Source organism: Pectinophora gossypiella, chromosome 19 (assembly GCF_024362695.1).
Source record: "Pectinophora gossypiella chromosome 19, ilPecGoss1.1, whole genome shotgun sequence".
Lineage (NCBI taxonomy): Eukaryota > Metazoa > Arthropoda > Insecta > Lepidoptera > Gelechiidae > Pectinophora > Pectinophora gossypiella.
The window spans coordinates 539,880-554,732 of NC_065422.1; the positions used below are offsets into that span (position 1 = coordinate 539,880).

At 40.2% G+C, this 14,853-nt stretch overlaps 1 protein-coding gene across 10 annotated transcripts in view; it reads left to right on the forward strand.

The window, feature by feature from the left end:
* LOC126375467 (uncharacterized) overlaps positions 1 to 14,853 on the forward strand; it is a 442,481-nt gene that overhangs the window by 264,568 nt on the left and 163,060 nt on the right. For 7 of the 10 annotated variants that reach the window (XM_050022403.1, XM_050022405.1, XM_050022401.1 and 4 more), the window contains one exon: positions 10,409 to 10,435. The gene's annotated coding sequence lies outside the window, so the exon portion shown is untranslated. The other 3 variants (XM_050022411.1, XM_050022410.1, XM_050022408.1) reach the window with 2 other exon arrangements.

Consider the following 14,853-nt stretch of genomic DNA (forward strand, 5'->3'; position numbering starts at 1 on the left):
TTTAAGGGGCGTCGTTGATCTGTAAGCGCTCTTAGGCGATCCAAACATCTTCTCCCTAGCATTATCCCGTTTTCATAGAGTCCGCTTACCTAACATGAAGATTTGAAAGGTCCGGTTTTTACAGAAGCGATTACCTGTCTGACCTTCTAACCCGCGAAGGAAAAACCAGCCCAATATAGTTTAGATCACATACCTGCATTTCTCGGGAATGTGTGTTTCCTTACGATGTTTTCCTTCACTGCTGAGCACGTGATAATAAGTTATAATCCAAACGTGAATTCGAAATCGAATTCGACTATCATTGAGTATAGGTCTGAGGATTGGAACCTGCGACCTCAAAGTGAGAGGGCTACCACGGCTCTCTGTAACTACAAATTTAGTAATTAAACTACTATTCACTAAGGTGACAATAATAAAAAAATCTTTTAAGGGCCATTGTCGTTGGTCTAAGCGCCCTTTGGCGATCCAAACATGAATTCGAAAACAAATTCGAAAATCATTGGTTTATGCCCGTGCTGTGATTTGATACTGGACCCGCACAATGAGTCTCTTTGTGGGATATAGCATTACGTGTTTCATTTCTCAAACAAGCAGCAACTGACAACTAAATGCAATTTAACATGTGGAGATCCGTATAATCCCATACCATTGCCTACTCCGTATTCCCTTAGTGGAATACCAACTACTAGGTTACAGGCTTCCAATGGCTTATTACGGATGATATACCCTAACTAGAGATGGGCATTCGAATGAGCTGAGTCATGAGCGAGTCAATCTTTTTTTTACTTGTTTTTTTTTTTGTTGGCTCGGATGTAGGTTTGGTCTCGGTTATTAGCTGTACAACCCACGAACCCGTAATGGAGCAGCGTGGAGTATGCTCGATACCCTCTCCATTTGATTGAGGGAGGCCTGTGCCCAGTAGTGGGATTTGTACTATATCGTATATATATTGTCTAATCAGAAGCGGCTTTAGTTAAAAAAAAAGAAATTAGAGACAACGGTAAACAGTAAGTAAATAATACAGGTGATAATAAGGAAATTGGTTGGCAATCTATTAAACATAACCTAATATTCTCACAACAACTTCTTATCGCCGCGACGTCCGGAGCAAGAGAGAGGAGGGCTCGCGCGGTCAGCTGCTCTATTTATAAAGTCAGTCACTCGTCCCCTCCATGTGACTCATTCACATCCAATAATATGTATATTATTATGGCTCGGTTGGCAGTACTTGGTACGGCTTCGACCCAAACCAAAAACTCACTTTCCAAGACTGTTAGTTTGGTGTTATATCGCAGACTGAATCACACAATTGTCTAAAAATAGATGATTCTGTACTGTCTCAGCTACTTACCCATGTAATAAAATGCAATACAATAAACCACTCAGATATCACAAGAAACATCTCAGGGATAAACCTACGCAACTTCAACCTACAAAGATGAATGATATTTACGACTTGACTCGTGTTTCAATTAAACATTAATACCCAGAATACAGTTTCCGAAAAGGCTTTAGCACCATAGACCACATCCATACGCTGCGGCAGGTTATACAGAAGACCGAAGAGTATAATTTGCCACTTTGCTTGGCGTTTGTGGACTATGAGAAAGCCTTTGATTCGATCGAGACCTGGGCTGTGTTGCAGTCTCTTCAGAGGTGCCAAGTGGACCATAGGTACATCGAAGTGCTAAGGGACCTCTACCAAAATGCCACTATGTCAGTTCGAGTACAGAACCAGAGCTCTAATCCGATCCAACTGCAGCGAGGAGTGAGACAGGGAGATGTCATCTCTCCGAAACTGTTCACTGCTGCATTGGAGGATATTTTTAAGCTTCTGGACTGGAAAGGATTTGGCATCAACATCAACGGCGAGTACCTGACGCACCTTCGATTTGCCGATGATATAGTCCTAATGGCTGAGACCCTGGAAGACCTGAACACCATGCTCGAGCATCTCAGTAACGCATCCCAACGAGTGGGTCTTAGCATGAACATGGCAAAGACAAAAATTATGTCCAACGACCATGTCGCACCCACTCCAGTTCAGGTTGGGAACGTTACACTCGAAGTTGTAGACCAGTACATTTACCTAGGACAAATAATCCAGTTAGGTAAGTCCAACTTCGAGAAAGAGATCTCTCGTCGGATCCAACTCGGATGGGCAGCGTTCGGGAAGCTGCGGAATATCTTCTCGTCCAGAATACCTCAGTGTCTCAAGACGAAAGTCTTTGACCAGTGCGTGTTGCCAGTGATGACCTACGGCAGTGAGACGTGGCCGCTTACTATGGGTCTCGTGAGGAGGCTCGGTGTCGCTCAGCGGGCAATGGAGAGAGCTATGCTCGGTATTTCCCTGCTGGATCGAATCAGAAATGAGGAGATCCGCAGGAGAACTAAAGTCACCGACATAGCTCGGAGAATTGCAAAGCTGAAGTGGCAGTGGGCAGGACACATAGCGAGGAGAACCGATGGCCGATGGGGCGGAAAGGTTCTGGAGTGGCGACCACGTGTCGGACGACGCTCAGTGGGTAGGCCCGCTACAAGGTGGACCGACGATCTGGTGAAGGTCGCGGGAAGCCGCTGGATGCGGGCAGCGCAGGACCGATCGTCGTGGAGATCCTTGGGGGAGGCCTATGCCCAGCAGTGGGCGTCATACGGCTGATGATGATGACCCAGAATAAATAATAAATGTAAGATTTTTTCAAGAAAATGTAGGTAGGCAGCTTACATCTGCAAATGTTCGTGGGCAGTAGTTCGTTCTATTCTAGAGAGATCACACGAACGTAACCGGAGCGTTGCGTCGTCGCAGCGCTGTGATTTCAAGGAATTGTCATTCACGAAGTCGCAACGCATCGTATGGGTTGTCGTTGTGATTTAAACCATTACTAAAAACAATAGTGTCATCGAATAAAATAGTAGCCCAGTTGGTAGAACGCTTGCCTCTCACTTTGAGGTCGCAGGTTCGAATCCCGCACAGGCCTAAACCGATGATTGTCGAATTTATTGTCAAATATATGTTTGGATCATAAATGATCATCACGTGCTCAGCGGTAAAGGAAAACATCGTGAGGAAACCCACATTCCCGAGAAATGCATGTGACCTAACCTGTATCGGGCTGGTTTTCCCTTCGCGGGTTGGAAGGTCAGACAGGCAGTCGCTTCTGTAATAAAATTGGACCTGTCAAATCTTCAGGTTAGGTAAGCGAACCCTGTGAAAAACGGAATAAGGCTAGGGAGATGATGGGATCGACGTGTCACCTCATGTCAAACCCATAAATTTTATTCGGTTACATTGTCGTTATCGCAACGAACACACAACGCATCGTGTGGACTCTCTTTAATTTTCAAAAAAAATGTATTGAATCATTTGGACCGTCGTTGCTACGTACTTTTTTGTTATATTTATAACCTATAACAAAAAATATATTATTTAGAGGATATTATCCTTTTCTTTATATTTTTATTTACTTTCCCTATGCAGAATTAAATATGTAGGTAGTATGTTATCTAATATCTATCTCAACACGTGTAGGCAAGTTTTCAACCCAGTTATTCTTGTTCATAGTCACTGTAGACCTGCTGTTCACCGGCTTGTTTCTCAAATGAGGAGCGCCGGTTCGAACCCCAATACCACACCTTTTCAAATTTATCATAAGTGTAGTTTTAACACATTTTGAGAGAGGTTGGAAGCGTTTGAGATGTGGTGTTGGCGAAGGATGGAGGGTATAAGCTGGACTGAAATGGTGTCAAATGAAAAAGTGTTGGAAAGAGTTGAAGAAAAGAGAACCATATTGAAGACTATAGAGAATCGGAGAGGAAATATGATTGGCCACCTGATACGACACGATTCATTTATAACAAACATTATAGAAGGAAAAATTGAAGGGAAGAGAGGAAGGGGTAGACCTAGGGTAACATTTATGAAACAAATAAAAGAGAAGGTGCAGGTCGTGTCGTATCGGAAGGTGAAGGTTTTGGCGGGAAGAAGAGAGGAATGGCGGTTACTCCACCGACAAGAGCGCAGCTCTTAAATAGAGAGAGAGGGAGAGAGAGTTTTAACAAGCACAGTTGACTCGAACATTATAGACAGCGATACGGCTCACCTATCACGTTGGTCTAACAAAATGCTTAGTGAGGTGTGGGTACTTAGTTCACTGGCTTCCCCAATTAGTATACAGTTATGAGCTTATGTTATGTCATCATCATCATTATCAACCGTACGACGCCCACTGCTGGGCATAAGGCTCCCCCAAGGATCTCTACGACGATCGGTCCTGCGCTGCCCGCCTCCAGCGGCTTTCCGCGACCTTCACCAGATCGTCGGTCCACCTTGTAGCGGGCCTACCCACTGAGCGTCTTATGTATGTCCTTACAACTTTGTTGGCTTAGGAAGTATGTTCCAACTTGACAAACTATCTGTGACTTCTCTGTGACAGTGATTCCGTGTAAGTTTCGGTAACAATGTACTAGAGGATATCACGTGTCCACAACACGTGCCAGTGACACCTCGAAGGGAAACAGCAGACACACGCAGATACATATAAATATAGTGCTAGTGACACCGTAACGAAAAAAAGTTTAGAATAAGAAATGAATAAGAAAATTTTGTCTAAGAAATGTTAGTACTCAACAGTCTGGATAGATGGCGCTAGGGTCGGCTTAAAGGCGAGAAAGATCGAACAATCGGTTATTTGACTAATCTAAAAATAGAAGACAGTTAGAGATAATCAAAAAACAATCTCATTTTACTTTTCGACTTGCTTTCGAATTTTATTTACGAATTAAGTAACAATGAGTACGACGTTTGACCGCTTTTATGACGTCACAGGACAGAATTTCCATAGAAACTCCAAACTTTCGTTTTGACGTTTCGTAAAAAGTATCTCATTTGACTAGGTTGTCAAGTAGCCTACAGCGCATGGTGTAATGGTTAACACGCTCGTTCCGGCTTGACACGCTGCGGGTTCAAGTGCCATCCGAGTCAGAATTTTTTGACATTTTTCTCTTTGTGAGTTTGCCTAGGCACAGGTGAGTGCTATAAAGACAAAAATACTTTAAAGGGTTTACTTGATTCTATCAAAGCGATGGGTGGTGTTTTTTTAATTGGGATATAGTTGTGAGTTCATTTACCCGATTACTCTAGCTATAGAGCCGGCCAATCAGCTCGCGACAACAAACACTTTAGGACTCCAATTACCGTCGTTTGGCGCTTACAGCTATCGACCCACTAAGGTCGATTAATTCTTTTAAATATGATCCCCCCAGGCGAATAGAAATAGTTTTTTTATAAAAGTGCGCAGAACAAAAAAAGACAATATTATCATAGAAAATTTCCACTACACAATTACAAAAAAAGCAAGACGGATGTTTCTCGAAATGATCATAAGGTGGTGATGGAAGTTTTGAGATAAAAGGGCCTCACTCAGTACAAGTCGCGGCGTGAACGACGACGCTGATATTATGTGGACCCTGTTGGGTGAGGTGTCAATACGATCCCCATTCATACGGACAATTAGTTGATACCATCTGCAAATCGAATGGGGACATATCACAAAAAATACTTTGTGGTCCCTAGTTTGGTTAGGACATTACTGGCTGATCACCAGATTGTCCGAAAGTAAGATGATCCGTGCTTCAGAAGGCATGTTAAGCCGTTGGTGCCGGTTACTACTTACTGATGTAAGTAAGGGGCCTTTGGCGGCTCAATAGTAACCCTGACACCAGGTATTCCGCCTTACGACCCACACGATAGAAGAAGAAGACTTATGTTTATGTTTTATTATTGTTCTGAGTCAGTCAGTCGCAGCCGTATTCCGTAATATCCAGCCGTCTGGCAACTAGTACCCACCGCAATACCTGGCAGCGGTTCGTCTGCAGCCATATTGTAACTGATCCTAAGATATTGACTTTCATGACTACGATAGAATAACAAGGACAAGGACGAACAAACAACGCAGTGATAAACTGACCACGGTTTGCAATGTTGGCGTATTTACGTATTGAGTATATCGCAATTCGGATTGTAAGGTAATTCTGAAAGTATTTGTTTTCTATTTTCAAATGAAAGATTAAGTTTAAAAACTAACTTTTTTAAAACAAAAATGAAGTACGTCAGCATCGAAGCACAGGAATTCCATAGTCTCTGCTTATCGCGGTGGGAAATTGACGTGAGTTTATTTATGTATATAATATGTTCTCTTTTCATTTTTTTTTCCAACGATGCAATAAAATAACCCCTTTGTCCCAAGGTCCCAACATAATTTAACGACCGACGCTTATAATAAGTTACAGTAATTCAATACAAATTACGCCTTGTTAGCAAAGGAAGAAGCAAATATAGTATCCCACCTTCCATTATGACGAAAATTGCTCTCATTTTCATTACCCACACAATAACGTAATGGAAACATTTGCTCGATAAACATCCGGTCTTTTGTTTGTCTTACTCGATGTGGAGTAAGTAAACAAATACATACATACACAAACTTACGCGCTTTCTGTGCAAAACAAAAATATTAGGGATGCCAGCCGTATATATACGTATGTGCGTTATACTTTTATTGTCCTGTCGAAGTGCAGTTAACTGCATTGAACTAATGACAGATGCGACGTCAAAATTGACGCCTGATCGAGCCTTGCGCGTGAGTTGACTCACCCAAGATGATGGGAGTCAATTGAAAAGCTGAGTCGCGTCATGGGTCGAATTGAGAATTGAGAACTCCTCCTTTTTTGAAGTCGGTAAAAATATCATATATATCATCATCTTCCTAGCGTTACATTTATCTCGCTTTTCACAAGGTCTACCTAACCTGAAGATGTGACAGGTCCGGTTTCTTGCAGAAGCGACTGCCTGTCTGGCCTTCCGACCTTTGCAGGTTAAGTCACATATCTCCGAAACCCATTTCTCGGGTATGTGTATTTCCTTCACAGCTGAGCACGTGATAATCATTTAAGATCCATACATGAACTTAAAAACAAATTTGAAAATCATTGATTTATTTACTATACACTCCAACAATTTTTTTATCAACTAATCCATGGCTCTTTTCTTGGCTCTTTTTTTTAATATTAAAAAAAACATAGGTACCTACAGGGTGTTAGTGATATTGCGACGGATACTAAGGGGGATGATTCAGCTCATGATTCTATGTTAATATCAAGTGGAATTTTTCGTCGTAAAATTTTTTTTTGTGTTTTTTAAATTATTTATAGTTCCATACTTTTGAGGCGGAAAATTCCACTTGATATCAACTTAGGATCGTGGTCTCAATCATCCCTCAAAGTTTGCGTTCCGTTGTCACTTACACGCCTATATTTCGTCTCGCCTAAAATGCGATGTTTAGGAGTTCTTTCTTTCTTGTCGTTCCTTCTATCTGGTTACCAAAGGTCAGTTACGAACGTGGATTAAAGGCTGAGGACTGAGGATTGTGATTGTATGTAATGGGTTCGGTCCTGTGACATATGTACAGCTCTTTGTATAGGGCCTCCAACTACCTGCTTGACCTGGTCCACCCATCTGATCAGCGCTCTCTCTGGCACGCTTACCATCAATCTGGCCCCGAATAATGTACTTATCTAGACAGGAGGAGTTAACTAACCAAATTTACCGTGTACGTGTTATTTGCAAAGGGGTTTATATTACGTTAAATTGTGCAACTAGTCTACTATACAGTAAAAAAAGTCCTCACTGTTCCATCAAAGTGACCTACTTTCATAGTTATAAATACCCCAGCGCGAGGTGGCTTGCATAATTAACTTATATTAGTCGAGTTAACGTGGAAGATTAACATAAATAATGAGCTGCACGTATATTGTAACACCTTCTACTGTTCTGTAACATAATACCTAAACATAGGTGCATTCCTAAACTAATTTTAAGCATTTCCTAAGTTCCTACATGTTTGTTGTTGTTGTCCTAAGTTCCTACATTCCTAAGTATTTGTTATGTTTATTTTGATTGAATACCAATTGTTCGGTAAAATATATGTTGCACAACAACATAATTATATATAATATAGCATCACGCCTGTTCACGAAACGGGTAAGCAGAGGTGTATAATATATTTCCTGAAAACCACGTGATATCACTTATCTATGAAACATGAATTCAAACTGGAAGTAGAATTCAGTGGTTTAGAACCTTTTTTTTCACGTGACTTATTGTAGACGGCCTCAACGGCCTCTGTGGTCCAGTGGTTGAGCGTTGGACTCACGATTCGGAGGTCCCGGGTTCGAATCCCGGTGGGGAGATATCACAAAAATCACTTTGTGATCCCTAGTTTGGTTAGGACATTACAGGCTGATCACTTATTGTCCACAAGCAAGATGATCCGTGCTTCGGAAGGCACGTTAAGCAGTTGGTCCCGGTTACTATTTACTGATGTAAGTGAGTAATCGTTACATGAGCCATGTCAGGGGCCTTTGGCGGCTCAATCATAACCCTGACACCAGGGTTGATGAGCCTGGTATTCCACCTCACAACGCACACGATAAGAAGAAGAAGATTGTAGACAAATAGTATTAACTACTTGGCCGGACAAATGGGGAGCTGGGATTGGAACCTGTGACACTACGATGTAAGTCACGCGTTTACAGATCAGCCGGGTCTGCATGACAACCGCGCCGCGCGCGGCTCGAATTATATTGAGCGCTTCAACCAATAACCGATACGAATGCTATCTGCGTAGATGGACATCAAACGGCTATTGGTTGAAGGCCTCAATATAATTAGCGCCGCGCGCGGCACGGTTACCGTGCAGAGCCTACAGGACTATTACGTGGCAGATAACTGTACCCAAAAACCGATTTAATGCGTGTGGTTTCACAGAACATTTATTTGTATTTTCATAACTGGTTTTACCAAAATTTATGCTTTTCAAACGCGCTGCGTCATCTTCAAAATCTAATAAAGTGAGCACCATAGAAGACGTATTGTAATGTACTGGTGCAAAATGAATAGGGTTGTCTCAACACAAGTAATATACACACCGTACGTATTGTAAAGTGTACATTTACCTGGCACATACCCAATATATCACATAGAAGAGCGGGGATACTAACACAAGTAAATATTTGCTTAAAAGTAGGCCCAAACACGCGCCATATTTTTTTTATTTTTTTTACGTGCACATAGAAATAAACTCACGCCTATTTTCCACCGGAGTAAGCAGAGACTCAGACAGAGTCAGACAGAGTACTACGGGGCGGAAGGCAAGAGGGAAACCGCTGCCCTATTTTTCCCTAAAAAAGTAGCATGGAAATGCTGCACCGACAAGAGCGCGGCTCTTAAATTAGTATGTGTGTGTGTGTGTGTGTGTGCAATAAAGTATGTTTGTATTGTAACAATTGTAACCCCAAAAAGGATGAATGTAATTTACTTAATGTAAAATTTTGTATTATTTCACTTTCTTTTAAATTACCCTGTTGTTGATCGAACGCTCAACCCTAAGATAATTCACAAAAGCCCAAGTAAGTATCAGCTGTAGATAGAAGGATATCCGCCATTGCATTGTTTGTCTGAGAGCCAGGAGATGAGTGCTCCATGACTCGACATCTCGAGCCTATGATGGGTATCATCACAGCAACGTCATTAGGCGAAAGTTGTTTTTATCTTCGCAAGGTACCCGCTAGTTGCGTACTTATGTTCAAAGGCTACTAATTGGAAACAAGAGCGAAAATAACATGGAAATATTATTAAAACAGACAGACCGTAATTCTTTTAGAGCGAAACCTCTATAAGAAGGTAGAGGCAAGAGAAGAAGAAGAAGGAAAAGGAAGAAGGAGAAGGTAGAGGGTAGAGGTGAGTGGGTGGGGGTAGGGAGGTGGGGGGGTGGACGTAGGTAGGTGGAGGTGATAGGTAGGTAGGGCAGGCAAAATTACAGCTATGCCTAACATGACAGAGGTCAGAGGTACATCTATCGCAAGAGAAACAGTGTCTAAGTAAATAAATAAAGAAAGAAAGAAATATTTCTTTTGTTATAATTGTGAATGCAACATGTATCTACCTGTAATTGGGGCACATATAGAAAAACTAATTTAAGACTTGAATTTTATAACTTTACAATATGTGCACTGTTGTCTGTTGGTATACCTATCTAAATAAATAAATAGGGACACCCCAGTAACAAATGACACGCCTGCGTTGTCCTCGCCAAACAAATGACAGCTTTACAAGGTTATTGCGACAATATCCCCATCGGGAATCAAACCCGGACCTCTATGTGGTGAGCCCAACACTCTATCCACTAGACCACAGCGGCTATTTGGCAGGTGTAACGTAATAAAAACTATAAAAATAAATACCTACTTATATCTATCTGTTATTATGTCAAGGTTTTTTGTGTTATAAAGTATATCTTCTTCCTATTCCTGTCGTCTTCATAAATGATAAATGTTATATTTATTGTTTCAGATAGCTGTATACGAGAGCAGGAAATAAGTAAGTACACTCGCTTACAAGTGGTTTTCATGTTTACATCTTGTTCTTTGTTTAGCTTATTGTATTTTTATGAACCGGAAAAAATATCCAAAAACCGTAGCCAAAAACGTTTATTGTTCCTACAAAATTCAATACGAACGTAAATAATATCTGAGGTCTCCGGCTAAACAACATGAAAAAATATAATAAATAGTAACAAATGAACGCTCATTCAAAAATATCCACTCGTCACCGAAATAAGAATTTAACACGCCAATTAATTTTTGAGTGTGTCAACACCAAAGCACCTAAAAACCTCCATTCCAAACCTAAAGGAAAAACCAAATGCCAGCGAATTTTGAAAAAAGAACGCGCGAAATATCAGCAAAAATCTGCCATCGTGTGAATAGTCACTCCAGTGTACCGAAGAGTCATTGAAAAGCGCCACTTTTTTTCCTATAGAAAAGTAGACTCTACCGGGTACGTTGAAGGTGCAAAGTGGAATAAACTCGGGTACTAATTATCGTTAGAAAGAAGTGTGAAGACAAGAAGCCTGTGCAATCGCGTGCGACGATATCCTATAATTATAAGGGACGATTAGGGGCTTCTAGTGTCGAGTCGAACATCGATATTGGCATTAAGTATTAAGCTTGACTTAATATTCTTTTCCCCTTAACGACCCTCTGGATTTTATTGAGGAAGATTTTCTATGTTACTTTTGGTACCTACTACGCGTTCTGTTCTCTAAAACGGATAAAAATTAGAACACACTACAATTTTTGACAGGAAAATAACTACACTATCACTATACTATTTGGTTTTTTAGTTACTTATTGAAATTTCTTTATTTTTATTTTAATATTTATACGCCTGCATGCAGGCCGAACACATCACAAAATTGTTATATAAATTATTTTAGCTCCTTTTCGTATTTTATGTTTTCTCACAAATAAAATTACTTGATTTGATTTGACAGAAAAAACAGCCTTCTCAAAATTTTACATAGGCCAGTAACCAGACAGAATGAAGTTGACAGCGCACGTTAAACGGTTTGCATATCAGTGATATGCTAATTTGATTCGCCCGGGTTATTCAATCACTCATTCATTTTAAAATTAACAGCTTTCAATAGTCCGTCCCGTTCCTTTTCGGCTGATAAGAAAATGACAGGTATAACTTAAAATAAAATTAGGTGGCATCTGCAGGAATCAGGGCCAATACCTTATTAATTAAAAAAATATACCTATTGACTTTATAATGTCAAAAAAATATCTAATATATGTACAGATACTGGCTCGAACAGTGCCTAAAATTGGGTAGTTTCCAAGGTCAAAGATAATTTATGAAATTCTGATTACTAAATTAAGACAGATTTTAAATTGAAAAACATTTATTTTCTATTTAACTTTATTTGAGAATTTTAATCAAGAAAAACGTAATAAGTCCGAAATTATTATATCACGTTTTTCTATGACTAATTATAGTAATTCTATCGTGATCTCGTGTTTTGACGTTAAGTACAAAATAATTGATTTGAAATAATTGAAATCTATTCTATTTTCAGTACTAACACCTTCTGTGAATTCCATTATTGTGTTCCTAGTACGATAATAGCGAAGCTAGAACGAGTAGCTTTGCAGCTGATACTTGAGAACTAGTTTATTCACTCGATTGCCCTTCAATAGTGGAAATCTAATAAGAACCGGTACTATGGTAGAACGGTCGGTATAAGGAAACAAAATACATCGGCTAATATTAAACATGAGCGTAGGTTGACGAATAATAACAACGTATAGAATGGTAAGTTTCTCCTCGCACCAATCCGTATCGGGCGTTGACCTCTCTCCTCCCTGAGTCTTACTTTAGTCATCAATGGTCGTAAACCGCCCGCAGCCGTAATGGTTAGGCTCACGATCTGGAGGTCAGGGTTCGATTCCCGATGGGGACATTGTCGAAAACACTTTGTGAGACTTTGTTTGGTAAGGACTTTTCAGGCTTGAATCACCTGATTGTCCGAAAACGTAAGATGATTCCTTGCTTCGGAGGGCACGTTGAGCCGTTGGTCCCGGCTATTAGCCGTAAAAACACCTCCACCAACCCACATTGCAGCAGCGTGGTGGAGTATGCTCCATACCTCTTCCGGTTAATTGAGGGAAGGCCTGTGCCCAGCAGTGGGACGTATATAGGTTGTATTTGTATGTATGTATGGGCTAAATAATGTGACATGCACAACGTGATAAAATTATCGATCGATTTTTTTCCCTAATATGCGTGGCACGTGATTTTGTTCGTATTTTAACAGAATAACTTGACTTATTTGGGTTCACATATTGGCACCAATTGGCAAAACGACATAATTATATCGTCAGAATCGATATAATGACCGTGACAAAAAATTATCACGTTGCGCATTTTAGACCTACAGGACAAAGCAGCGTTAGGAAAATAGTTATTAATAACATCGATATTTTGTCTAAGGCCATCTCTATAAATCTTTGCCTCGCCGCCTCACCGCCGTCGCCACTGAAGGAGTTATGAAGTAGGTAGCAAATATAACTTCTGGCACGAACTATGCGAAGATAGTTTATTGCGAAACTTTATAGTCTATCCAGTATTTATTGTAACTTGATATCTTCAGACGAGATCTTCGGTCGAGTAAAGCTGAAAGCACATTAGGATTACAAAATCGATAATTTCATGATGTAATTAAAACACATAATAACGGGTTCTTACCGCGTTTAAAGCAGGGATATGAGACTCCCGATATTAACCCGCGCGGTAAGAACCCGTTATTGTGTGTTTTAATTATGATAATAACCGCGTAAACTTAAAACAATGTAAGTATTTCATGATGTAGTCGATCATTTCATGAAATGGTCATATTTCATGAAATAGAATATCATTCGTTGGCCACATCATGATGTAGTTTTGCCAGATCAATGAAGCCGAAACGTTTAATAACATGAACAACTAAATGCATGATTACTTCATGATATGGCACAAACGTTGGCAAACATATCGTAAAATGAGTAACATTTTCCACCGGTAGTGACACTGGTGTCGATCATAATAAAACTTGATTGATATTATTTATCGATGAATCGATGTAATTGTACAATTTTCCATATCGATTAGGTAGATAATTTTGAACCTAAGAAATTAATCGACTATTCGCATTTTATTACTTTTATTACTAAATTGCATCAGTAAATAGAAACCGGGACCAACGGCTTAACGTGCCTCCCGAAGCACGGATCATCTTACTTTCGGACAATCAGGTGATCAGTCTGTAATGTCTTAACAAAACTAGGGACCACAAAGTAAATTTTGTGATATGTCCCCACCAGGAATCGAACCCGGGGCCTCCGGATCGTGAGTCCAACGCTCAACCACTGGACCACGGAGACCGTCGCCTCCATGACACGTCCAACACATTACATATAGACACAAGCTCACAAATATATCCTCCGGATCGTGAGTCCGACGCTTTATCTGGAAATCAGCCTATTGCTAAAATAGACTTTAAGAACAATGATGACCAGTTGGACGAGCCTGCTATACAGCAGGCAGCAGAGTAATAATTCTAATAATAATGTTGCTTTGCCTTTGTCCCTGCACGGAGCAACGTCAGAACAATATTCAGCTGAGCATAGGATGCAATAGTTTCTAGTAGAATGGGTATAGTAATTGATTAGCTTCCATCATTCTCACCATATAGTGAAAACCTCTTTAGCGCACAATTGGGTAGTTTCCAAGGTCAAAGATAAGTGATGAAATTCTGTAGAGCTAATATGCGCAACGTAATAAAATTTTGTCACAATGTAATTTTCATAAAATTCACAAGAGCCCGAACCAAAAAAACACACCTTTTTCTATACAGAGAAGAAACATTAGTAGGGACTACGGAATTCCATTTGCTTTATTCTGACACACTTCTCTTGCTTCCTTCACATTTCGTTAGTCGTTTCCGTGCTTCGGAAGGCACATTAAGTCGATGTTTCTAGTTACTGATTACTTATGAAAGTACGTTGTCGTTACATGAGTCATGTCAGGGGCCTTTGGCGGCTCAGTAATAGCCCTGACACTAAGGTTGTTGAGGTTGATAATCCACCTTACAACCCACATGTTAGAATTAGTCAGGGTAAACTGTAGTAAACCTTTAACCCTTAAATCTTTACAGAGAATAAAATCAGGTGAAATAAAATCATGTCTGTTTCTGACACCAGGATTGCTGGGGTTAGTAATCCATCTCACGACTCACACGCTAGAAGATAAGAATAAGATGTCGTATTATTTATAAAAAAAACACTACAGCAACGCAAATAGGTACCTCAATTCCCATAAGATTATTAATACATTGTTTTAAGTTTACGCGGTTATTATCATAATTAAAGCACATAATAACGGGTTCTTACCGCGTTTAAATGGAGATATGAGAC